The sequence below is a fragment of the Macrobrachium nipponense genome, chromosome 48 (assembly GCF_015104395.2).
Source record: "Macrobrachium nipponense isolate FS-2020 chromosome 48, ASM1510439v2, whole genome shotgun sequence".
Classification (NCBI taxonomy): Eukaryota; Metazoa; Arthropoda; class Malacostraca; order Decapoda; family Palaemonidae; genus Macrobrachium; species Macrobrachium nipponense.
In genome coordinates this window covers 10,258,351-10,285,850 of record NC_087223.1, presented here as the reverse complement: position 1 = coordinate 10,285,850, position 27,500 = coordinate 10,258,351, and the positions used below count along the sequence as shown (strand labels likewise).

Sequence of the window (27,500 nt, the reverse complement as noted above, 5' to 3'; positions counted from 1 at the left end):
ATTGCCCTAAAACAAAAAATTCTTTATAAATACAAGAATTACTCCAGAATAAAAAAAACTAACGATTATACAGAAAAGAGAAAGATATAAATCACACTGTATACCCCCCCCCCTCCCCCCCGCTCCCCCAATCATCAGGGAACTGTCGAAGCCTTCCCATCATTACGTCCAGATCATTAAAGTGTTTTTGCCGGTTCTGGAATTGTTTTCTTCTTTCTGTCTTTTTTTTTTCTTGTTTTCTTTTCCTTTTGGATTAATTGCTCCAAGGTTTTCTTTTTTAGCAGTTCATTTTTCTCTTTGGTACCAAAATGATTAGGTTGGATAAATGCTATTCTTTTGAGGAGATATGATTTTTTTATTTTTTTTACATTTTAAAGTTTTTTTTAATGTTTCTTTTTTATCTAAATATCATGAATTATTCGTTTTCTTTCATAGTTACTCAATCATTCTCGTCTTCATTGTCATGTTTTATTCATTCAGATCCTGAAATAAGTCCTTCTTGCTCTAAAGTCAACCTCGTGACACACGTCAGACCACACCATCTCACTTTTCATAGAATATCAACATGTTACACCCAGTAGGACACCCCTTCCCAATGAACCCTCTGCACTTTATTTTTCACCCTATATACTTATCCTTCATGTCTGGGCAAGAAAAGAGGACAAAATTGCCTCTTCCATTAAGAGAAACATTATATTTCATCAACACTTCCAAGTAAAGCCCAGTGAGCATAAAGGCTTAACATCGTGTCGTAGCAACTAACCAGTAAGATATCGTCAATGTTCATCGGTAGGTTGACTGGGCATGACAAGACTATAATCACTGAGATATTCATTGCTCTCTCTCTCTCTCTCTCTCTCTCTCAAGTGTAGAATGCTTAGACTATACACTCTTCTGATCTAAAGCCGTAATAGCAAACCCCCAAATAAATGAAAGTAAAAGTTCGCTCTCTCTCTCTCTCTCTCTCTCTCTCTCTCTCTCTCTCTCTCTCCTCCTCTCCTCCTCCTCCTCCTTTTCCCTATCTCTAGCGCTGCTTGGATATAATCTTGTCCAATGAATAAGTGTGGCCTACAGTTTCTCTCTCTCTCTCTCCTCTCTCATCCTCTTCTCTCTCGTTCTCTCTTCTCTCCTCACTCTCTCTCTAAAAGTGTAGAATACTTAGACTGTCACTCTTTCTTGATCTAAAGCCATAATTTAGCATTACCCCCCCAAAAAATGAAAGCAAAAAGCTCTCTCTCTCTCTTCCATTCTCTCTCCTCCTTCCTCCTCCTCTTTTCCCTTTTCTATCTCTAGCGCTGCTTGGAATAAATAATCTTTGTCAATGAATATTGTTTGTGTCCTAACAGTCTCTCTCTCTTCTCATCTCTCTCTCTCTCTCTCTTGCCGACGACCATTACAGAGACAGTTCACAAGCGAAGTTTGTGGAAGTTTGCTCATTGCAGACCGCTCCATCGGCGCTCTGGAGCCGTTAGCGAGAGTGTTTGAATCTCTTAGCAGATGCCCCCCCCCCCCCCCCCCCACAGGGGAGTGGGGAGGGTAGGGGTGGGAACGCCTTTGGAAAAAAAAAATGTCACGGGGGTCATTGGGCTTGGCATTTCTTAATTAGGCTTCTCTTGGGTGGATGGTACCTGTAGAGAGAAGTTTTCTCTCTCTCTCTCTCTCTGATTAAGTTAAACTATCGTTTACCCTTCTCCCCCTTTATGATCTTGTTAATTTAATCCAACCTTTCTTTGTCTCTCGTTTTGTGCAAGCTCTCTCTCTCTCTCTCTCTCTCTCTCTCTCTCTCTCTCTCTCTCTCGATTTAGATGCTGAATAAACAGGCTACACTCTCAGCTTCTTGATCTAGAACTCCATATCCACCAAAAATAAAACTTCTCTCTCTCTCCTCTCCTCGTCTCTCTCTCTCTCTCTCTCTCCTCTCTCTTCTCTCCTCTCCTCCTCTCTCTCCTTCGATTAGATGCTGAATAAACAGGCTACACTCTCAGCCTCTTGATCTAGAACTCCATATCCACCAAAAATAAAACTTCTCTCTCTCTCTCTCTCTCTCTCTCTCTCTCTCTCTCTCTCTCTCTCTCTCTCTCAAAACTCCTTGTTGAGGCCATACGACCCTCGTGAGAGTTCTTGATTACCATGCAAATACGAAATTTGTTTGAATTCATGCATACAGACGACCCGATTATTACCTGCCTCAACCTCACCAAGTAGACTCACCCCCCGTTCTCTCTTTCTGCCTCAACCCCTCAACCTCCAGCCTCCTTACAACCCCTTTTGACCCCACCTGGTTCTCAGGTAGGTTTTCATCAATTTGCAAAGGTGGGTTTACCTGTAGTTCATTCTTCCAAGACTTTGGAATATCTTGGTTAATGTTTTTTTGTATTATTTTTCATGTTGCTTGTTACTTGTTTTATCTCTCTGAGTTTTACCAGATTCTTTTTTTTTTAGGCAATGCATTAATTATATGTATTTTCATGCTTTAGTTTTTCTATTTTATATCTCTTTACATTGATTTATTGCCCTCTACTTTTTCCTTGCCCCACTAAAGATTAATGTGAGTCATTTTACATTTCAAAATTTAACCTTACTCTTTCGGTACAGAGAATATTTTGTGATTTTCATATTCATATATATATATATATATATATATATATATATATATATATATATATATATATATATTTTATTTTGTATTTCTTTCAAACAGATCTGGACTTGTCCTGGACTTAAGATTGTCCATCTCTTTCCATTTAACCTAATATTTTGTGATTTTTCATTTTACTTTATTTATCTTTTCAAAGAGCTCCGCTCTAGCCCTGAATGATGGATAACCCATCTCTTCTTTCTATACCAACAATCAACCAATCACTACGTCACTAACCCTTCTATTATCAATTTCCACTTCCCTTCCTTTCAATCTCTGTATCACCTCCACTTCCCCCTAATCAATTTGCAGATTCTATTAAATCTATTTTTCTATCCAGTTCCATTTTCCTTCTAAATAAAATATCCCAGGCAATAGAATTCTCTATGCTATCTATAATTGGATTTGATTTATTTTCGTCAGAGTAAATTGGTATTTCGATCTCTAATGATCTTGTTGAATAGATTTCAATTCAATGATGTATTGGGGAGGGATAATTCTCATAATGGTATATAGTAATACGTTCAGTACTGGAGTGGATAGTGCAAGGGTTGGTGTTTGGGTACGAAGCTGTGGTTTAAAGAATTTTTATAGTTTTATGAAAAGAGAAACAAATATTTAGAGCCTGGTATATATATATATATATATATATATATATATATATATATACATATATATATATATCATATCTATATCTATATATATATATATATATATCTATATATATATATATATATATATATATATATATATATATATATATATATATATATATATATATATATATATCACACACACACACACACATACATATATATATACATATATATATATATATATATATATATATATATATATATACATATATGTATATATATAAACGCACACTCACATACACACACATATATCTACACACACAAACACTTTCCATTCAAAATTCGTAATATGAGGGACTTAACGAATTCCACGAATCCCAAATAGGGTGAAAATAGGCCAAGCATAAAATACCATTATAATTTATAAAAATAATCTGGGGAACGCGGAATTAATCTTCTTAAATGTTCAAAGATATAGAATATTTTCCCGGAAGCATAATGCGATTTTGCGTCGAAATTCGCGTTTTCATTTACGCGTCGGGACGCCTGGATGAAGTGATGGATAATGATGATAATGATTATTTAATGATAATATTGCTAGTAAAAATAATAATAATAATGATAATTATAATATTTCTATTGTTATTGTTCTTTCTATTTCAATTTTAATAATAATAATAACAATAATAATAAAAATAATAGTAATAATATATCATTATTATTTTTTTTTTCTCTATCACAGTCCTCCAATTCGACTGAGTGGTATTTATAGTGTGGGGTTCCGGGTTGCATCCTGCCTCCTTAGGAGTCCATCACTTTTCTTACTATGTGCACCGTTTCTAGGATCACACTCATCTGCATGAGTCCTGGAGCTACTTCAGCTTCTAGTTTTTCTAGATTCCTTTTCAGGGATCTTGGGATCGTGCTATTGCTCTATGATTATGGGTACGATTTCCACTGGCATATCCCATATTCTTCTTATTTCTATTTTCAGATCTTGATATTATCCATTTTTTCCCTCTCTTTCTCTTCAACTCTGGTGTCCCATGGTATTGCGACATCAATGAGTGATACTTTCTTCTTGACTTTGTCAATCAACGTCACATTTGGTCTATTTGCACGTATCACCCTATCTGTTCTGATACCATAGTCCCAGAGGATCTTTGCCTGATTGTTTTCTATCACTCCCTCTGGTTGGTGCTCGTACCACTTATTACTGCAAGGTAGCTGATGTTTCTTGCACAGGCTCCAGTGGAGGGCTTTGCCACTGAATCATGCTCTTTTTGTACTGGTTCTGTGCAAGTGCCGGGAGCATTCGCTTGGTATGTGATTTATGGTTTCATTTTTCGTATTGCACTTCCTACATATGGGAGATATGTTATTTCCGTCTATCGTTCTTTGAATATATCTGGTTCTTAGGGCCTGATCTTGTGCCGCGGTTATCATTCCTTCAGTTTCCTTCTTTAGCGCTCTCTCTGTAGCCATTGCCATGTGTCATCGCTGGCTAGTTCTTTAGTCGGTCCTCATGTATTGTCCGTGCATTGGTTTGCTGTGCCAGTCCTCTGTTCTGTCTGTCATTCTCCTGTCTCTGTATATTTCTGGGTCTTCGTCTACTTTTATTAGTCCTTCTTCCCATGCACTCTTTAGCCACTCGTCTTCACTGGTTTTCAGATATTGCCCCAGTGCTCTGTTTTCGATGTTGACGCAGTCCTCTATACTTAGTAGTCCTCTCCCTCCTTCCTTTCGTGTTATGTATAGTCTATCCGTATTTGCTCTTGGGTGTAGTGCTTTGTGTATTGTCATATGTTTCCTGGTTTTCTGATCTATGCTGCGGAGTTCTGCTTCATCCATTCCACTATTCCTGCGCTGTATCTGATTACTGGGCACTGCCCATGTGTTTATGGCTTTATCATATTTTCCGGCGTTGAGTTTTGACTTGAGTCTCTGCATATATTCTTTCCTGATCGTGTCCTTATCTCTTCGTGTTTTATATCCCCTCCTTCCATTATTCCCAGGTATTTGTATCCAGTCTCATCTATGTGTTTGAAGTTGCTCCCATCTGGTAGCTTTATCTCTTCAGTTCTCGTTACTTGCCTTTTTGTATGTTGACTAAGGCGCCTTTTTCTATTCCAAACTCCATCCTGATGTCCCCAGATACAATCCTTACAGTCTGGAATTATTAGGGTATCTATTTCCTTGATGCTCTTACCATACAGCTTGATGATTATTATAATTATTATTTATTATTATTTTATTATTATTATTTTATTATTATTATATATTATTATTATTATTCTTATTTATTATTATTATTATTATTTGAATACGGGAAGAAGCCAAGAAAGGTATTGAATTAATTTTATACAATGTGTAATGAATAATAATAATAATAATAATGATAATAATAATGCTAATAATATACTGATATTCTTATTGGTATCATTATTAGTATTATAATCTAACGCAAGAAATTTCCCTCAAGAATATCGAAATTACTATATAACCTGTATATATATTACCTATAAATCAATATATAGTCCAATACAAACCACAGGTCAATCTAGAATGACCCTACACCGCGTATACTCTGCCATACGCGCCTGCGCGCCACATGCTAAGTTGCTAAGCGCGATTCCCCTTAACTTATTCACGTCAAAGGTAGCTAAGGCTGCTGTGCAAGGTACTTTGACCTCTACGTACTCTGTCCAGTCGATCGATTTTGCCTTAAAATTCCTCCACCCGGCACCGCTCTGAGTTCTGACGTCATCACCAGAAGGTTTGGTTGAAATATTTAAGACTTTAGATTTTTGGGAGTTTGGTTGGTCAGGTTGGGTGATACTTCTGTGGGTTGGTTGTTTGACGTTTTGGGTTTATGAATGACGTCATAAGGGAGTTGTATACCGATGGGAATAGCTGTACTTGTGTTATGTATATATAGTTAATTTATTTAATGATTTATCAATTTATAAATGTGGTAGATAGATAGAAATCCAGACCATTGAACTCCAAATCGTTATGCGCCACTCACCACCTTCACACAAACACACACGTACACATACACAAGCACACACACTAGTCCCTGGAAAGAAGCAACATTGCATGCAATGTTAAACGCCACAAATTGCGTTAGGAATTCAGATATGAAATCATTGCATACAATGCTACATATGTATTATCATTGCATGGGATGTTTTAAGAAGCAACATTACATGCAATGTTAAACACCCCAAATTGAGTTAGGAATTCAGATATGAAATCATTGCATGCAATGCTACATATGTATCATCATTGCATGGGATTTTTTAAGATGAAACATCACTGTGCAAGATTACCTTGAGACACGAAGAACAATTGCATGGGATTTAGACATGCAACATCATTGCATGAGAATTCACAAACTGTGGAAGTTTTTATAAGACTATTCAAAGAGAATGGATGCAAATGCACGCAGTTGAGGTCAGAATCTTGTCATTAAGGTCAGGTCAATACAAAGTATTGCAATTTTATATGCCTTGAGAAATATTGCAACATATTCAAATCTAAAGCATCCATACAAATTGCAAAGAATTTTATGTTTTGCAAATTGAATTAAGAAGTTTAGATTCGTTACAAAATATTTACTGGAACGATTTTGCATTTGTATTTTGTATTTTGTCATTTAAAAGACCTCTCGGATCTCTTACGTTACAAAATACTCTGCATCTTTTAGCTCAAAATACAATGGAAAAGAACGGGAAAATATAGCCTAAAAAAAAAAAAAAAAAAAAAAAAAGGCCAGCACTCGGCAGAGTAGGAATGACAGATTCCAAGGTCACCCCCAACCGGAGACAGAATGTATTGGAGAAGTGCATCCCAAATAAAACTGGGTTAACAATAGCCGGGAATCCCCGGGAACTAGGAATCGTTCCAATATTGATGGTCATTTTAAGGTCACGCGGAATGTTGTTGGTACTTCTGTGGACTTGGTTGATTTTTTTTTTTCTTTTGTCTTCGTCCTTCCGCCGACGACGTGGTTCTTGATGCGTGAGCGGACGATTATCGAAAATGGGAACTATTGATCTTTATGTTTATTGTTTTTTTGCAGACTTTGCATTCAGAGGAAGACGGCAAGACGGGTAAATGTTATTGGAACACAGATGGCGGGTTTTATTCCAGGAATGTGTTTAGGCTGAGTGGGACGGTTTTGGCAGAGCAATGAAGAGAGAGAGACACACACACACAGAAAGAGAGAGAGAGAGAGAGAGAGAGAGAGAGAGAGAGAGAGAGAGAGAACAACAAAGTGACTATACTTCTGACGAATCAGTAACATGCACTCATTCTCGCATACGACAATTCACCAGCTTTTACAATACAAAGCAATGATATAACATTCTGTACTTCATTCAAAGCAATGTTGTCCCAGAATGTTGGCTGCTTTGTAAGATCGATATTTTGGTCGTTGTTGGTGAAATGTTACGTTTGCATAGTCTGACATTTGCTCTCAAGGACGTTGTGATTCATTCAGAGAGAGAGAGAGAGACAGAGAGAGAGAGAGAGAGGAGAGACTTGAGGAAGAGAGACCAGTGTTAGACACTGGAAACGCTATAAAAAGAGAGATAGAGAGAGCGAGAAGAGAGAGAGAGAAAGAGAAAAGAGGGAGAAGAAGAGGAGGAGAGAAGTAACTACCCTATATCTATCTTTATTTATCATTTTAAAATATAAAGAAGACCTTTCATCTCATAGTTATGCAATATTTTTGAAATCGCAACAACAACAACAAAAAACTAGCAGATAATATTCTGCTCTTCGAGCAGAACAAGCAGGATTCGAACCCTGGTAGATATTATTTCCTCATACATACATACACACACATATTGTATATAATATATATTATATATATATATATATATTATATATATATATATAGATAGATAGATAGATAGATAGATAGATAAATAAATAGATGCGTTATAGAGCTATACTACCACTCTCTCTCTCTCTCTCTCTCTCTCTCTCTCTCTCTACATCCGATATCCATTTCGGGTTGACACAGTTACCTTTTTTTCCGCTTCTCTTTTCAGGAGCTAAAGCTTCGACTTTATGGAATTTGAAATTGAATCTCAACCTTTTGGGGATTTTTTTTTTTTTTTTAAGTTTTAGAGGAAAGTTTTGTTTCGGATATGTCGAGAGATATAATTAGAAAACAGGTATGTGCTTTTTTATTTTGCACGAAATAGATTGAATTGAGGGTAGGGAAAGAGAGAGAGAGAGAGAGAGAGAGAGAGAGAGAGAGAAAATAATGAAAAAAGATAGGTGGATAGACAGTAGGAATAAATTTCAGTAAGATAGACAGTTAAGTTGTTTGGAATAGAGGACCTTTTCTTTCTATTTTCTAACCTTTTGTTAAATGTTATCTGTATATATTCCTTCTTCCTGGTTCTCTCTCTCTCTCTCTCTCTCTCTCTCTCCTCTCTCTTCTCTCTTCTCTCTCTCTCTCCAGTTAAACACTTTTAAATCAAATTCATCTTGAATCTTTGTCTTCACGGAATCACAGAGCCCAAACGTCCTCAGGGGCGACCTCCAAGTAACCCCCTCTCTCTCTCTCTCTCTCTCTCTCTCTCTCTCTCTCTCTCTCTCTCTCTCTCCAAAGAGTCAAGATATCAAAGGAACTCCTCATTACCTTCCTATCCTCCTTGGCTCCTCCTTGTCTTTAGGATTTCTATGGAGGTCCTCAAAAGAGACCTTGGGATCCGGAGCTAGCTACGTCTAAGCTCATCAGGCGAGCTTGAAGACTGGGCGACTAGTTCGTAGGACGAGGTATCTGTAATGATAAAAAGGGAGAATTCATGAATGTGGGGGCGAGAGAAAGAAAGAGAGAGAGAGAGAGAGAGAGAGAGAGAGAGAGAGAGAGAGAGAGAGAGAGAGAGAGAGAGAGAGAGAGAGAGAGAGAATTTCGTTTTCAGGAAAGTTTAGTTGCTATTAGTGAAAGAGTGGGAGATGTAATTCCACTAGAAGAAGTTAGCCTTCTGTCTGTTTGTGTGTTTGTGTGTGTGTGTGTGTGAGAGAGAGAAAGAGAGAGAGAGAGGGGGGGGGGGGGGGGCTTAATCCAGTTTCTATCAATGAAGGAGTGGAATTAGTAATTTTTGAAGAAAAAAATTGGCATCTACTTTGTCTTAGAGAGAGAGAGAGAGAGAGAGAGAGAGAGAGAGAGAGAGAGAGAGAGAGAGAGAGAGAGAGAGAGAGGTCTCTAATATAACATAGATGTAAATCACCTCAATTCTAATGCTAAGCAAGACAAGCAAAACAATAATGGTCACATGAATCGCAGCAGTAAAAGGAGCATTATTTTCAATTCTATGCTATCAAGGGAGTAACGGTACTGATGGTGATCAAAGACTTCCTCTCGAATCAAGTCACAGAATAGTACATCAGAGAAGACCTGTTAATGGATGACTTCCAATGGACATTTGACCTCCATTCTCTTGGATGTAGAGATGCTTATTCTACATGGACTTAATGACAAGAATGTGTACATACATACACACATACATACACACATACATACATACGTACATACATATATTAACAATGTAAAATTGATACATTTTACGTGTATATTTGAATAGATACATATATACTTAACTTACTTTAGATAGCATTAATGTTCATACATGCACATTTATGCATATAGTTCATTTTTATTTACATACATGAGGCCATACACATGAATGTATGCAAGCATAAATTTATCATTATTATTATTATTATTATTATTATTATTATTATTATTATTATTATTATTATTATTGTACTTAGGAAGCAGACCCTCTCTCAAGCATACTTTATTAAAAGTAATGGCTACCAGCAGCGTTACACTTGTAGAGATTCTTCTCTATTTTGCGAATAGCGGCTTTTTCAGTGCTACTTAAACAGGCTAGTAGAGCGCCTATAGAGGTCATGGTAAAATACAGGGTCAAAATAGGTGTATATATTTGAAATTTACAGATAAACTATGATACCATAGTCATCAAAGTCATTAACGATTTTCTCTCTCCCTCTCTCTTTCTTAAAGCGAGCTTTCGTCTGGAGCTGCCAGACATCCTCGGGCTGGGAAGCTGAGGGTGGACTGATCTTGGTTACTTTTAATAAAGAGTATTATTATTATTATTATTATTATTATTATTATTATTATTATTATTATTATTATTATTATTATTATTATTATTATATTATTATTATTATTATTATTATTATTATTATTTTATTATTATTATTATTATTATTATAAAAAGAAAATTACAATTACAATATATCAATAATAATATAATAATAATAATAATAATAATAATAATAATAATAATAATAATAACATACAAAAAGGCAAAGTAACGAGAACTGAAGGGATAAAGCTACCAGATGGGAGCAACATCAAACACATAGATGAGACAGGATACAAATATGGCCCTGGGAATAATGGAAGGAGGGGATATAAAACACCAAGATATGAAGGACACGATCAGGAATGAATATATGCAGAGATTCAAGGCGATACTTAAGTCAAAACTCAACGCCGGGAATATGATAAAAGCCATAAACACATGGCAGTGCCAGTAATCAGATACAGCGCAGGAATATTGGAATGGACGAAGGCAGAAACTCCACACCATAGATCAGAAAACCAGGAAACATATGACAATACACAAAGCACTACACCCAAGAGCAAATACGGACAGACTATACATAACACGAAAGGAAGGAAGGAGAGGACTACTAAGTATAGAGGACTGCGTCAACATCGAGAACAGAGCACTGGAGCAATATCTGAAAACCAGTGAAGACGAGTGGCTCAAGAGTGCATGGGAAGAAGGGGACTAATAAAAGTAGAAGAAGACCCAGAAAAAATACAGAGACAGGAGAATGACAGAACAGAACAGAGGACTGGCACAACAAACCAATGCACGGACAATACATGAGGACAGACTAAAGAACTAGCCAGCGATGACACATGGCAATGGCTACAAAGGGGAGAGCTAAAGAAGGAAACTGAAGGAATGATAACAGCGGCACAAGATCAGGCCCTAAGAACCAGATATGTTCAAAGAACGATAGACGGAAATAACATCTCTCCCATATGTAGGAAGTGCAATACGAAAAATGAAACCATAAACCACATAGCAAGCGAATGCCCGGCACTTGCACAGAACCAGTACAAAAAGAGGCATGATTCAGTGGCAAAAGCCCTCCACTGGAGCCTGTGCAAGAAACATCAGCTACCTTGCAGTAATAAGTGGTACGAGCACCAACCTGAGGGAGTGATAGAAAACGATCAGGCAAAGATCCTCTGGGACTATGGTATCAGAACGGATAGGGTGATACGTGCAAATAGACCAGACGTGATGTTGATTGACAAAGTCAAGAAGAAAGTATCACTCATTGATGTCGCAATACCATGGGACACAAGAGTTGAAGAGAAAGAGAGAGAAAAAATGGATAAGTATCAAGATCTGAAAATAGAAATAAGAAGGATATGGGATATGCCAGTGGAAATCGTACCCATAATCATAGGAGCACTAGGCCACGATCCCAAGATCCCTGAAAACGAATCTAGAAAAACTAGAGGCTGAAGTAGCTCCAGGACTCATGCAGAAGAGTGTGATCCTAGAAACGGCACACATAGTAAGAAAAGTGATGGACTCCTAAGGAGGCAGGATGCAACCCGGAACCCCACATTATAAACACCACCCAGTCGAATTGGAGGACTGTGATAGAGCAAAAAAAAAATAATAATAGTAAGAAGAAGAAGAAGAAGAAGAAGAGAAGAAGAAGAAGAAGAAGAAGAAGAATGAACTAAGCAATAAAAAACTATACACAATCAATTTATAACAACCCAATAAAAAAACTATAAAAATATAGAATATTAAAACGATTATTTCATACACTTACTCTACCAACAAGCCACTTCCTCCTCCACCCATTCCCTCCGCCTTCCCTCCCCCTCCCCCTACCCCTCACCGGCCAACCCACCTCCCACCACCTCCTGCCAGCCAGCCAGCAGACCCCATCTCTTCCTATAGATTTTGCGACCAGTAAACAAAATCGTAAAACAAAAACAAAGGACAGAGAGGAGCCGTGATTGGTCCAACAAAAACACCCAAGTAAACAATGGGGTTCCATCTCATTCGACCCAGAAATAAGCTCAAACAAGAACAGGCCAGGGACCAATCAGTGAAATGGATCAATAGGCAGCCAAGTGGAAAAACCTGAGAGAGAGAGAGAAGAGCTAGAAGAGGAGATGAGTGAGAAGAGAGAGAGAGAGTGGAGAGAGAGTGACGCACAGGATAACGCTTACTATAACGCATCTATGATACTGAGGTGGTGAGAAATAGCAGGGTTAAAAGAAGTGAAAATTGGGTACGAAGAAACAGAAACAAAGTCAGGCAGATGAGAAAAGAAGAGAAGACAGAGAGATGAGAGAGACAAGGAGAGACGAGAGAGAACAGAGACGAAGACAGAGGAAAAGAGAGAGAGAAGAGGAGACAGAGAGAGAGGAAAATTAGATTGGAAAATAGAAACAAGGGAGAGAACGGAAAGCAAGAGGAGAGAGAGATAAAGACAAACCAAGGAGACTGAGAGAGAGAGAGAGATGTTGTTTGCATATATATGCATATATGGTAAAAATTATGCATTACTAAGTTCAAGCAAGTATACAATTAAAATAAGAAAAGAGAACTTAGAATACCCAAAGACAACTGGCTAGAGACGATAACCCATAAAGACCAAAAATCAAATGAGAAAGGCAAACAGACGCAAAAGCAAACAAACCCAGTCAAGCAATCACAAGCAAAGGGAGAAAAACAGAGGTCGAGTTGTTTATTGCTTATGCGTGCCATCACCTTCTTTGCAGCAGAAATTAAAGATCGTGTCAGTCAATTCGTTAATAAATCTGAGCAGATGTTTCTGAAGTTCTCTCAGGAAGACAGAAATCAGGCTGGTTCTCTCTCTCTCTCTCTCTCTCTCTCTCTCTCTCTCTCTCTCTCTCTCTCTTTACACACACAGAGAGAAACACAGACACACATATATATGTGTGTGTGTATGTGTGTATGTGAAAATTTACCCATTAGCAAAATCTGCAACTTCACCTTTTAGTAGGAAGAGAGAGAGAGAGAGAGAGAGAGAGAGAGAGAGAGAGAGAGAGAGAGAGAGAGCATTTACAATTTCCAAGAACGGACAGAAATTTGGAAGTAAGAGAGAGAGAGAGAGAGAGAGAGATTTTACTTGACTCTGAGTGATTTAAAGTCAAGGTCGACAAAGAATCAATATCTACAACCTCCTTAATTGCATCTTCTCTCTCTCTCTCTCTCTCTCTCTCTCTCTCTCTCTCTCTCTCTCTCTCTCGCACGCGCACACAAAATACTGCTGATGATGGCATTTTGCCGTTTGTCAAAATTCAATCTAAAGTCCTTTCTGAACCGTAATCGGAGTTGATTCCTACCAGGAATAGCGGAGTCCTACGCAGAATTCCTGGGTTATATAGGGCGTATTACTATCGTAGAATCCCTAGTTGGAGCTTTTCGTAGGATATCTGGGGCCTCAATTAGGATCTGCAATCCTATATATTGAATAATAAAGTCCTGTACGCGACAGAAGAAACATATTTGCCATAGTAGTATGTTTCTTGGTCTTATATTAATATAGCAGAGTCCTACGGCCTTGGGGAATAATAATAATAATAATAATAATAATAATAATAATAATAATAATTACCATATTATTATTATTATTATTATTATTATTATTATTATTATTATTATTATTATTATTATTATTATTATTCATTCGTGAGTGCATAAAGCACAGGTGATTCATTCCAAACAACGCTCTTTAATAGCCTAGGATAACTGAACCCAATTATACGCTAACATAACAGATATTATTCCTCTGTCGAAATTATCACGGGATAATTCAATTATTCTTTCGTACTGCAATACATCGGATTATCGTGATGAATGATTATTAGGTTATGCGCTCGAAGACATTAAACTATATAATTTTTAATCAAGTTTGAGTGATGAACTTTCACTGCGCATTTGGTATGATTAAGTGTGTATGAATGTAGTTCATACTGGTGTGTGTATTTATATATATGTATATATATATATATATATTATATCTATATATATATATATATATATATATATAGATATATATATATATATTTTCTATATATATATACATATATATATATATATATATATATATATATATATATATATATATATATTAATATATATATATATATACATATATAAACAATTTAAACCATAATTTCATATTCTTTATTAATATTTGAGCAGTGTTCAAATAACTCAGAATTACATTAACAGTAAATTATAACAAAATTACTTTCAAATATGATTGTAATGTCTGAAAGCATATTATCCAAAATTCCCATATATCAATGAATTTCTTCAATAAATAACATCTTCAATACAGTGACAATTGGAATTACATTACGATGTTTAAAGGAAAAATCACTGTTATAGTTACATTCAGAATCACATTTGTAACGCAAACCTCAATGAAAAAATCACAACAAATCAGAATTACAACATAAAGTTAATCTCAAATCATAAATAACATCCAGATTAATATTACAGAAAATAACATTCAGACATTACAACACAATTCGCAACCCACCGTCATCAGAGGGCAGAAATAACCACTCATCAACACTCACAATGGGTCAAAAATTGACCAGTAATTATTGGCAATTGCTGATAAAGGGGTCCACTAATTAACCACCCCAGTCATTACAGGTGAGAAGCCCTCACCTGGATTCTCAATAGAGCAGTGGTTTTGTTTTTCATTCATTGAGATTTCAGTTCTCTTTGGCACCCATTACTGCCCTCTCCAGACTCTATTGTTTTTTTTTTTTTTTTTTTTTTTTTTTTTTTTTTATCTTTCAGACCTCTTTGGCACATATTTTTTTCTTCTCACCAGACTTTGTGGTTTGTGTGTGTGTGTGTGTGTGTGTGTGTGTGTGGCCACTTACTCATAACAGCTTTTACCAGTCTCTGTACGTTGTTGATATATGCCCACTTAGTCTATATGTATATCCAACCTCTCTCTCTCTCTCTCTCTCTCTCTCTCTCTCTCTCTCTCTCTCTCTCTCTCTTCTGTTGTCTACAATCGATTCGTCCTTCAACAAACGCAACATATTCACATTAAAAAACTCTTTATAGATATAAAATATATAAACTTTTCCCAAAACTGACAAAACTTTGTCAATTGAAAACGCCTCCAAATCAACAACTCAACTGAAAAAAAACTTTCCTTTTTTATGAACAAATAAAAAACGAGATAACAATTCAAAGATCTCTTCATGAAGAAACAAAGCAAGTGAACAATTCGAGGAATTCCTTCACGAACAGTTGATAACACAGAAGGTATTTTACAATGATCTGTGATAGAGAGAATGCAATAAAAACAAGGAGGTTGGATTCCCTTATCTCAAAAATGTAATTGATCAGTTTCCCAGAAAATTCCTAACATGAAAAAGAACAGTTCGTCTCTGAGAGAGAGAGAGAGAGAGAGAGAGAGAGAGAGAGAGGAGAGAGAAAGGAGATTAGATTTCATTTGCTCAAAAATGTAATTGATCAATAGTCCAGAAAATTCCTAACATGAAAAGGAACAGTTCGTCTCTGAGAGAGAGAGAGAGAGAGAGAGAGAGAGAGAGAGAGCTTACATCTTGTTCGGGTTACCCCAGGTCCCTCAGTGTGAGGCACCTCTAATGTCTACCAGAGAATTGCTAATGCATCTTCTGGTATATTTTGCATCTTCCTATCTTGGATGGTCTGGGATGCAGCTTAGATATATGTCAAGCTTATTCTTAAACACATCTACGCTCACTCCTGATATATTCCTCAGATGAGCTGGCAACGCATTGAATAGACGTTGCATTGTCGCTGCTGGTGCGTAGTGGATTAATGTCCTGTGTGCTTTCCTTAGTTTTCCTGGCATAGTTTTGGGCACTATTGATCTAACTCTGCTTGCTCTTTCTGATATTTTTAGCTCCATGATGTTTTCGGTAATTCCTTCTATCTGCTTCCATGCCTGTATTATCATGTAGTGTTCTCTTCTCCTTTCTAAACTATATAATTTTAAAAATTGTAGTTTTTCCCAGTAGTCAATGATCCTTAATTTCTTCTATTCTAGCTGTAAAGGACCTATGTAGACTATTTGTGCCATATACTTTTTGTAGTGTGAGTACCATATCATATTGCAATATTCAAGTGGACTACGAACATATGTTTTATAAAGCATAATCATGCGTTCAGCTTTTCTTCTTTTGAAGTGCCGTAACAACATTCCTATTTTTGCTTTGCCAATAGAATTGCTATTTGATCATTGCATAACATGTTCCTATTCAACATCACACCAAGGTCTTTAAGTGCTTCCTTATTAGTGATTGTCTCATTATTAGGGCCCCTATATGCATATAGCATTCCTTCTCTGTCTCCATAATTTATTGATTCAAATTTATCAGAGTTAAATACCATCCTATTTACCTCTCCCAATTCATATACTTTGCTAAGGTCTCTTTGTAGCGAGTTCCTATCTTCATCACAAGTAATTTTTCTACTTATTCTTGTGTCATCGGCGAAACTACTCACTACCGAGTCCTTAACATTACTGTCTATTTCTGCAGTCATAATAACAAACAGCAATGCAGCTAGCACCGTACCTGCGGCACACCGGATATTACCTTAGCTTCATCCGATTTCTCATCGTTTGCAATAACTATCTGTTTTCTGTTGTATAAAAATTCTTTTATCTATCTTCCTTCTTTGTCCACTATATTATGCTTTCTAATTTTCTTCTCTAATATATTATGGTCTACCTTGTCAAAAGCTTTTGCAAAGTCTAGATAAACCAACTATGTTTCTTTTCTGTTTATCATATTTTTATATATGTTCTCACGGTGGACTAACAGTTGGGTTTGTGTACTTTTTCCGGGTACAAAACCATGTTGTCCTATATTAAATAAATTATTTTTTATTAAATGTTTAATAATATTTTTCTTCATTACCCTTTCATACACTTTCATAATATGTGATGTTAGACTCACAGGCCTATAATTACTTGCCTCTAGTCTTGATCCACTTTTGAAAGTAGGGGTTATATATGCTAATTTATGCTCATCATAAATCTTGCCTGTATCTACACTATGCCCTAATTATATTGCAAGCTGCTTTGCGATAGAATGAACTACTTTCTTTAACAAAATAGCAGAGACACTATCTGGCCCAGTTGCTGATCCATTTTTAATTTCATTAATAGCCTGCACAATATCGGCTTCATTAATATCTATGTCTGAAAAATATTCACTATTTTTGTCCCTTATTTCTGTATCATTATCTTCATTATCAATTCTAGGGGTGAATTCTCTCTTAAATCGTTCTGCCAATATGTTGCATATTTCCTTTTTTTCATTCGTTAATCTCACTTCATTTCTTAGAGGGCCTATTTCTATTCTTCTTTTATTCATCTTTATCGCATATGAGTACTATAGTTAGGGGTTTTGCTTGATATTTACTAGAGTTTTTTCTTCCAAGTCCCGTTTTTCATTTTCTTTTGATTGTATAATCTTTTGCTCTGCATTTTCTATCTTACTTTTTAGTTCCATCACTTTCCATGCATTCTTTTCTTTTGCAAGACCTTTTTACACTTTCTGATTTTCTGGAACAAGATCCTTCTGTCTCTTAGTATGCATGCTTGATGTTTACTTTTCTTCTTCGGTATATATTTATCCACTCTGTTCTCTAATATTATATATAATATATCCGTATTTACCTGTATATCATCACTTACGAATATGTTATCCCAATCTTTATTTAATTCTTCATTTATTTCTGACCATTTTATATTTTTACTGTAGAAGTTGTATTTTCCATATCCTTCCCACTTTTTCATTTCTTGCTTATCTCTGTTTTCACTTGCTTTGGAATGGACTGTTAATTCTACGACATTATAGTCTGAAATACTCGCATTATAAACTATTATTTCTTTAACATAATTCACCTCGTTCACAAATACTAGGTCAGAAGTATTTTCCTTTCTTGTTGGCAGGTGATTTATTTGTTGAATGTTGTATTCTAGTAGCATATCTAATAGCTTTTCGAATTGCCTCTTATCTTCTGCACTACTATTACTCTCTTTTTTATATGTATAAATACAACCACAATCTCCTATTCGTTTTTTCCAGTCTACGAAAGGAAAGTTAAAGTCTCCGGATAGGAGAATAATCCAGACTTTGTGATTTCTACATATATCATCCAATTTTTCTATTATTAGGGGGTCTATATATTACTATGTTCATTAATTTTTCAGATTCAAATTCTACCGCTATTAGTTCACATTCTGAGTTACTATATTTCTCATATATTTTTCCTTGTTTTATGTCTGTCCCATATATAGCTGTTCCCCCTTCATTCCTATTTTTTTCTATCTGATCTATAAGTTTGGAACCCCTTTATCTGATCATTATTACCAGTCGTCTCTTTGGAATACCACGTTTCACTTATATTCATTATATCTATTTTTTTCAGTTTGGATTAGATCTTCAAAGAACTCTATTTTTCTTTTTGAGTTACTCGTAACTAAACCCTGCGCATTCATCACTATAATGGTTTGCGTGTTTTCTCCTTCATTTAATATGGACAATAATAAGGATTTTCCCATGTCTCTTTCCTGTTCTAGTATGTTGTTCTTGTCTTCATTTCCAGAAATTCTGACATTAAAAAATCCAACTTTTTCAATATATTTGATCTTCCTTCATCATAATTTTATGTATGAATCTGCAATTTTCTCCGTATCTGCACCATCCCCTGTCATCGTATATACAGTTCTTATTTCTTGCACTGTATCTTGGAGCTGATGCTTGCATTCTCGATACTGACATTCCATAGCGCGGTGATGGCCTGTTTTTTTTTTTTTTTTCCTTCACTTCATGTTCCTTGTTCCTTTCTTTATTTGTTGCTTTTTTATATTGGATTTAATCATTTAATTGATTTTGATTCATGGCTACAGGGTGTATGTATTTACATTTTTTTTTAACTTATATCCTTTTCCTTCTTTTTAAGTTTGTGCTTATTTTTGGATGCAGATCTGCATTCATCCTCATACCCGTCTAGGTATGCACATTTACCATAAGAGAGAGAGAGAGAGAGAGAGAGAGAGAGAGAGAGAGAGAGAGAGAGAGAGGTAATTGGATTTCATTTGCTCAAAAATATAATGTATCAATTACCCAGAAAATTCCTTACATAAAAAAGAACAGTTCGTCTCTGAGAGAGAGAGAGAGAGAGAGAGAGAGAGAGAGAGAGAGACCGAGAGAGGAGAGAGAGAGAGAGGGGGAGATTCGATTTCATTTGCTCAAAAATGTGATGGATCAATTGCCTAGAAAATTCTTTACATGAAAAGGAACAGTTTGTCCCTAAGAGAGAGAGAGAGAGAGAGAGAGAGAGAGAGAGAGAGAGAGAGAGAGAGAGAGATAAGAAATTGACAGGAGGAAAGCCTAACTGACAGGCATTGACAGATATGAAAGAGCTGTATCCTGTTCCTCAGTCCTCCGACTAAACTCGGCAGCATATTTCGAAATACTTTCTAGATGTAATATTGTTTCTTTTTTTAAGATAAGAATAATATAAAACAAACTTACCTTTTTGTTTTACATTCTCTCTCTCTCTCTCTCTCTCTCTCTCTCTCTCTCTCTCTCTCTCTCTCTCTCTCTCTCTCTCTGTAAAGAATTTCTGGGCAATTGATCCATTATATTTTTCCCTTTGCCTTCCTCCTTTATTTATCAATGATAATAATAATAATAATAATAATAATAATAATAATAATAATAATATAATAATAATAATAATCAATAATATGAATAATAATAATAATAATAACAGCACTATCAGTATTGATATTAAACACAAGAAATATAATAATAATAATAATAATAATAATAATAAAATAATAATAATAATAATAATAATAATGTATAATAATAATTCGTCTATCTAAAAACTGATCTTAGAGAATTCTCAGGAATCTCCTCGACTTCTCCCTAATGGTTCTTCAGGACGATTTATTCACCTCCAGGGATTTAACCTCTTTATCATTCGGTTTCTTCTCTTGCATGGAATTAGAATGTAAAGAGGTATATATAGTATGTATTTATGTATTTATACATGTGTGTGTATATGTGTGTGTGTATTTTCATGATGTATTACATTACAAATTTATATATATATATATATATATATATATATATATAATATATATATATATATATCCCTATGGAGAGTGGAGAGAGAGAGAGAGAGAGAGAGAGAGAGAGAGAGAGAGAGATAGAGGGGAAAAGACATACATAAATTTGTAACTTATTTCTCTTCAGAAAGAGAGAGAGATAGAGAGAGAATGGGGGAAATGGTATATCTAATTTTGTAATATATTTTCTCTTTAGTGAGAGGAGAGAGAGAGAGAGAGGGACAAGACATACATACCTTTGTAATATATTTTCTCTTCAGAGAGAGAGAGAGAGAGTGAGAGAGATTCTGACTCATTGTTAAAAAAAAAACTATAGAACCTTGCAATACATTTCCCTGTCACAGCAACCCACTCCAAACTTATCTGGAAAGTGTTCCCAACTTATTATCAATTAAACCAACTTTAAGTTCTACCTGTGTTGCAGGGGCATATCCTCTACGCCGAGGATTAAAGTTAGCAGGAGTATATATCAACTAAGTTGGGCGAGTGGAAAGTTAATCAACTTAGCCTACTGACCAAAGTGACCCTTCCTTGTTCAACTTTGTGCTTGGGAACTTGTATATCTATTTAGTATTAGAGTTCACCGCATTAATGTGCAGATATGAAAGGGAGTAATACATGCATATAGATTAATATACGTTGGGGCAGCATTATGATCAAGATTGGATCTCTCTCTCTCTCTCTCTCTCTCTCTCTCTCTCTCTCTCTCTCTCTCTCTCTCAATCCAGGGAGAGGAAATATATGACAAAGTTATAAAGTTATGTGTTGTGTTATTTCAACATCTAATTCTTTCTCACTCTCTGTCTCTCTCTGTCTCTAAAAAGGAAGTATATCTCAAATCTATCCATCTTTTTTAATTCTCTCTCTCTCTCTCTCTCTCTCTCTCTCTCTCTCTCTCTCTCTCTTCTCTCTAGCTAAAGACTTTCCCCACAGAATATTAAATCCTGTAAGTCCGCGTCATCATGGACTTTAAAGGACTTCGCTTCGTGTGATAGAGAGAAAAAAAAAAAAACTTTCGAGCGAAAGTTCAACTTGTGTCATAATTTCTTGGGTAATTTTTACTAAGACTTTTGAAAAGTTCCTCCTACTTAATTTTTAACTATTAAGTATCATTCATTTTCATTCAAGGATTTTTTTGGGCAATTTTAAAAGTTAGTGTTCATAGCAGAGTTGCTGTTTAAAATTTGAGTGCATGTGTGTGTATATATATATATATATATATATATATATATATATATATATATATATATATATATATATATATATATATATATATATAATATATATATATGCAACAAAGAGTGACAGAGAGAAACAGCAAGAGACAGACAGAAGAGAATTTCCCAGCTTATCTGTCAAGTTATTTTCTGATGAGGGCAGCCAACTACAGTTGAAGGACTCCCTGTAATTACCGCGAGAACCGTTCTATTGGCAAGAAGTTAGGTCAATATAACGGCCTTTGTTTTCTAGTTGTCGTGCTTCTCGGGGGTGGAGGGGAGGGAGAGGGAGAAGGGAGGAGTGAGGAAAGAGGAATAGGAAAACTTCAATTAGCTGAAGTTTTCCTCGTTGTATCCAGCCCTCTGATAATAGCCGCCATTTTTTTTTTTTTTTTTGTTTTTTTTTTTGACAGACAACCGATGGAATCTCAGTTTGGTCCTCTCTCTCTGTCTCTCTCTCTCTCTCTGTTAAAAAACCTGGATGGATTTTTTTTGCTTGATGAAAGCTATTTCTTGCATTATTCTCTCTCTCTCTCTCTCTCTCTCTCTCTCTCTCTCTCTCTTAGGTTAGCTAATTGATTATTGTCTTCGATTTACTCTCTCTCTCTCTCTCTCTCTCTTTCAGGTTAGCTAATTGGTTATTGTCTTCGATCTACTCTCTCTCTCTCTCTCTCTTAGGTTAGCTAATCGATTATTGTCTTCGATCTACTCTCTCTCTCTCTCTCTCTCTCTCTCTCTCTCTCTCTCTCTCTGTTAAAAAACCTGGCGCGATTTTTGTTTGACGAAACCTATCTCTTGCATTGCTCTCTCTCTCTCTCTCTCTCTCTCTGTAGCAGGAAAAATAGAAAATCTGGAAGTAGATATTGACTAGAAGAAGATAGAGAAAGAAAAGAAAAAGAAGACAAAAGACAAAGGGTAAGAAGCAGAAAATTAACAAGATTGACGACGCGGAGCAAAGACAAACAGAAGAATAAGACGAAGCTATAAAATGGAATTTAGAATGAAGGAATAAGAAGCGAAAAGAGTGAGTGTGGGGAATAGAGGAAAAGGACGAAGGCCCTTTATTGATGACTGCGAAAGACTGGCGTTTCTGACAAGTGCCGAAATTTATTTTCTCCCAGCAAGAGACTCCGGGCTAAAGATTATTACCCTTTGGGAAATCCATTCTGAGTTGGATTTCCTGTTCTTGAGGTTAAATTCTCCATTCGTCTATCAAGTGATTTGATTACTTTCCTTTTTCAGTTTTCTGAGAAGAAAGCTATTGCGCCTGCTTTGTCTGTCCTTCCGCACTTTTTAATCTGTCCGCACTTTTCCTGTCCGCCGTCAGACCTTAAAAACTACGGAGGCTAGAGGGCTGCAAATTGGTATGTTGATCATCCATCCTACAATCATCAAACATACCAAATTGCAGCCCTCTAACTTCAGTAGTTTCTATTGTATTTAACGTTTAAGTTACCCCTAATCGTACTTCTGGCATGTCTCATACAGCATTTTACCGAGACCACCGAAAGATAGATCTGTTTTCGATGGACTTGATTATACGATGTACAGAAAACTCGACTGCACCGAAGAAACTTCCGCTCATGTTTTACTTGTTTGTTTATTATTACTCTCTCTCTCTCTCTCTCTCTCTCTCTCTCTCACTGTACCTTCGCTCTTCATTCCTTACTGAACTTATTCTCAATAATACTCGAAAAATAACTAAAAGAATTACGTCGATCTGTAATCATTTTTGGCATGAGTATCCATCTCTCTCTCTCTCTCTCTCTCTCTCTCTCTCTCTCTCTCTCTCTTTCCTTTCCTTTCCTTTATGTTTACTAGATTCGCTTAAATGTTAACCCAAAAAAACAACTCGAAAATGAAAAGCGAAAAAAGGAACTCTTCTACAAAATGAGAGGCGACGGTTTACAAATTTCCCATCCAAGGGACTGACACGGTCTATTAAAGAAAAATCAATAGAGAATTCTCCCAGTGTGTTGTGATTTCGAGTTTCTCCTCTTTTTTAGTTTGTCTCTTTTTATGTTTTCAGTAAACGAAACCTACTGAGATGGACTTTTTGTCTTGTTCTTGTGCACTTTTTTCCATCCGCCCTCAGATCTTAAAAATTACTGAGGCTAAAGGGCTGCTAATTGGTAGGTTGATCAGACACTTTTAATTTTGCGAACTGAAATATTATTTTTATCCAAATGGCAGGACAGAAAGTTGTTATTACAAACTAAGATATTATCTTTATCAAAATGAAAAACGGACGACAGAAAGTTTTATTGCAAACTTAAACATTATCTTTATCCAAATGGAAAATGGCATTACCAAACGTTTTATTATAAACTAAAATATTATCTTTATCCAAATTGCACGACGAAACGTTTTATTGCAAACTTAGATATTATCTTTATCCAAATGGAAAATGCATGGTACAAAATTTCCATGCAAAGTAACATATTATATTTATCCAAATGGAAAATGCATGATAAAAAATTCTATTGCAAAATAAGATATTATCTTTATCTAAATGGAAAATGCTTGACATACAGTTTATTGCAAACTCAAATATTATATTTATCCAAATGGAAAATGACAGAATGTTTCATTACAAGCTAACAAAACCTAAAACGCCCCAAATGCGACCATGCAGACACTCCACATGCCAGAACGAACCCAGATATCCACGTCACGATCGCTTCCTTTAAAGTTACCTGGATGGTTAATGAGATACAGAACCTGACTCTGGGTACAAAAAATCAAGAGACACATCAAAGCCTAAAGTTGGGTGAAATCAGTAAATATGACCTTCGGTTTCCGCTGATTAGCAATCAAAACAATTCGCGTGTGTCAGGATGTATTCAGGGAATATAGACGAGTGTAATAAAAAAAAAAGGGGGGGGGGGGGGAGGAGGAGAGTTTATGGTTCCATGCGTAGATGAAATCACGTCATCTGCAGTCAGTGGGGATTATGCAATGCGTTTTGCTTTCAGGTGTAAATGTCTGATCATTCAGGAGGTTGAGTGGTACTTTGCATTAATTACCTTTCGCTAAAATCATTTATGCAAGTGCGTGTTATGTTATTTATTTACATATTCACTTATTCATATACTGATTTATTTCATTGAATAGTTTTATTTGTTTATTCAGTTTATTCATTTTAAATCTTTCTCTTTTCTTTAAAGCTCAAACACTTGTTCTTTGTTCATGGAAAATGTTTTTAAAATTAAAATTTTTTTTTTTTTTTTTTTTTCTCTATCACAGTCCTCCAAATTGACTTGAAGGGGTTGCTATTTATAGTGTGGGGTTCCGGGTTGCATCCTGCCTCCTTAGGAGTCCATCACTTTTCTTACTATGTGCGCCGTTTCAGGATCACATCTTCTGCATGAGTCCTGGAGCTACTTCAGCCTCTACTTTTTCTAGATTCCTTTTCAGGGATCTTGGGAATCGTGCCTAGTGTTTCCTATGATTATGGGTACAATTTCCACTGGCATATCCCATATCCTTCTTATTTCTAATTTTCAGATCTTGATACTTATCCATTTTTTCCCCTCCTTCTTTCTTCTTCTTCAACTCTGGTGTCCCATGGTATTGCGACATCAATGAGTGATACTTTCTTCTTTGACTTTGTCAATCAACGTCACGTCTGGTCTATTTGCACGTATCACCCTATCTGTTCTGATACCATAGTCCCCAGAGGATCTTTGCTTGATCGTTTTCTATCACTCCTCAGGTTGGCTGCCGTACCACCTATTAGTGCCAAGGTAGCTGATGTTTCTTGCACAGGCTCCCAGTGGAGGGCTTTTGACACTGAATCATGCCTCTTTCTTTTTGTACTGGTTCTGTGCAAGTGCCGGACATTCGCTTGCTATGTGGTTTATGGTTTCATTTTTCGTATTGCACTTCCTACATATGGGAGAGATGTTACTGTATATTATTATTATTATTATTATTATTATTATTATTATTATTATTATTATTATTAGCTAAGATCTAATTCTTGTTAACATGCAGAATACTATAAACCCACTACCTGTCTCTCTCTCTCTCTCTCTCTCTCTCTCTCTCTCTCTCTCTCTCTCTCTCCCCTAATACTATGTGCACAATCCAAATTCTTTTTCCCCCTGCCAATAGATATCTTCCACATGCACGTCCTTACTCTCTCTCTCCTCTCTCTCTTCTCTCTCTCTCTCTCTCTCTCTCTCATAATGGAATGATCATTTTTCCCACGCCCCCTTTACCGACACAAGTAAAGGCCATTCCCTGCCCCATAATGTAGAGTGGCGACCATTTCGCTGAATAACCTCCGGACGAGAAAGGCATTTCTGGCGCAGGACAGCTTCTCCCATCCGTTTGGGCTGATATTTTCAGGGTTTATAAATGGACGTTCTAGCTGATCAGGTTTCGTGGGCTTGCATGTGTATACATATATACATACATACATGATATAGTGTGTATATATATATATATTATATAGTATATATATATATATATATATATATATATATATATATATATATATATATATATATATATATGTATATGTATATATAATATCTATATATATGTATATATATATATATATATATATATATAATATTATATATAGATATATATATATATACATATATAAATCATATATATATATATATATATATATGTGTGTGTGTGTGTGTGGTGTGTGTGTATGTGTGTATGTATATATATATATATATATATATATATATATATATATATATATATATATATATATATATAGACTATATATATATCTATATATATATATATATATACATAGTAGAGAGAGAGAGAGAGAGAGAGAGAGAGAGAGAGAGTTTCTTTGGGACCTTATGCTATTACACCAAAACTCTCAAAAGCATTTTTTTCCTAATGCAATTAACTGCCACAGTTCCCTTTCCAACTAAATTGGGGAAGCTTTTCTCGTGCAATTAACTTTCATTGTCTCTTCCTAAGATATTTTTTGCCGTTTTCATCTGCCATTCTCATCCATAAGGAAGCTGTAACATTGTTCTTTTTAAATGCACCCAAATTTATACGAAAGGGCAATATTATACAGTCAAGTGAATGAGAGAGTCTTGTCTAGGTTTTTCCATAGTTTCATGCTGGCTCAATGATGATGCTAAACTATTACATACTTTAAAAGGCTTATAATAAAATAGTTATTATTTCGCTTTTGTCTTTCAGTTTCTGGATAAAGAACTGACCACTTTTTTTGAGGAGCTTTATAATAGGATGACCAATTTCAAAACAAGTCCACAAATTACATCAAAGTAATTAATGGTCTTTTTTTTTATATTTCATTCGAATGATTTATGATGAAATCCTAAATTATAAACTTGTAAACTTCCTGTTTCACATGTCCCTATGCAAACCAAACTCAGCTTTCACGTTAATCAATAGAAATTATATAATTTCATCTGCTCTTTACGTAATATGTAGGATAGGCAACGCGAAGCGTAAAGAAATTAACAATGAATAAAATTGTATGACTGAGAGAAATATATCTGCTAAACGAATCAAATTAAGATAAACTGGTTTATCAGGATTATATGCTTTACTTGAATAATCAATAATCTCTACATTTAACCAGTTATCGTCATCCAAATCACGAACATAGAACAAAAAGTAAGCGAATTAAAAAGATGTATATATAGAATAAAAAATGACGAAAACCTTTCAGCTAATGTAATAAAATCTAATCTATATATTTATCAAGAAAGCGTTCATTCAGTATTTTTCAAAGGTACT

General features: G+C 35.5%; 1 protein-coding gene across 2 annotated transcripts in view; it reads right to left on the bottom strand.

Annotated features, from left to right (window-relative positions):
• LOC135205040 (acetylcholinesterase-like) overlaps nt 1–27,500 on the bottom strand; it is a 182,860-nt gene that overhangs the window by 50,529 nt on the left and 104,831 nt on the right. Inside the window, exon 3 of one of the 2 annotated variants that reach the window (XM_064235300.1) lies at nt 8,894–9,034. The exons of the other annotated variant lie outside the window; for it this stretch is intronic. The gene's annotated coding sequence lies outside the window, so the exon portion shown is untranslated. The remainder of the gene's footprint in view (nt 1–8,893; nt 9,035–27,500) is intronic. 2 annotated transcript variants of the gene reach the window in all.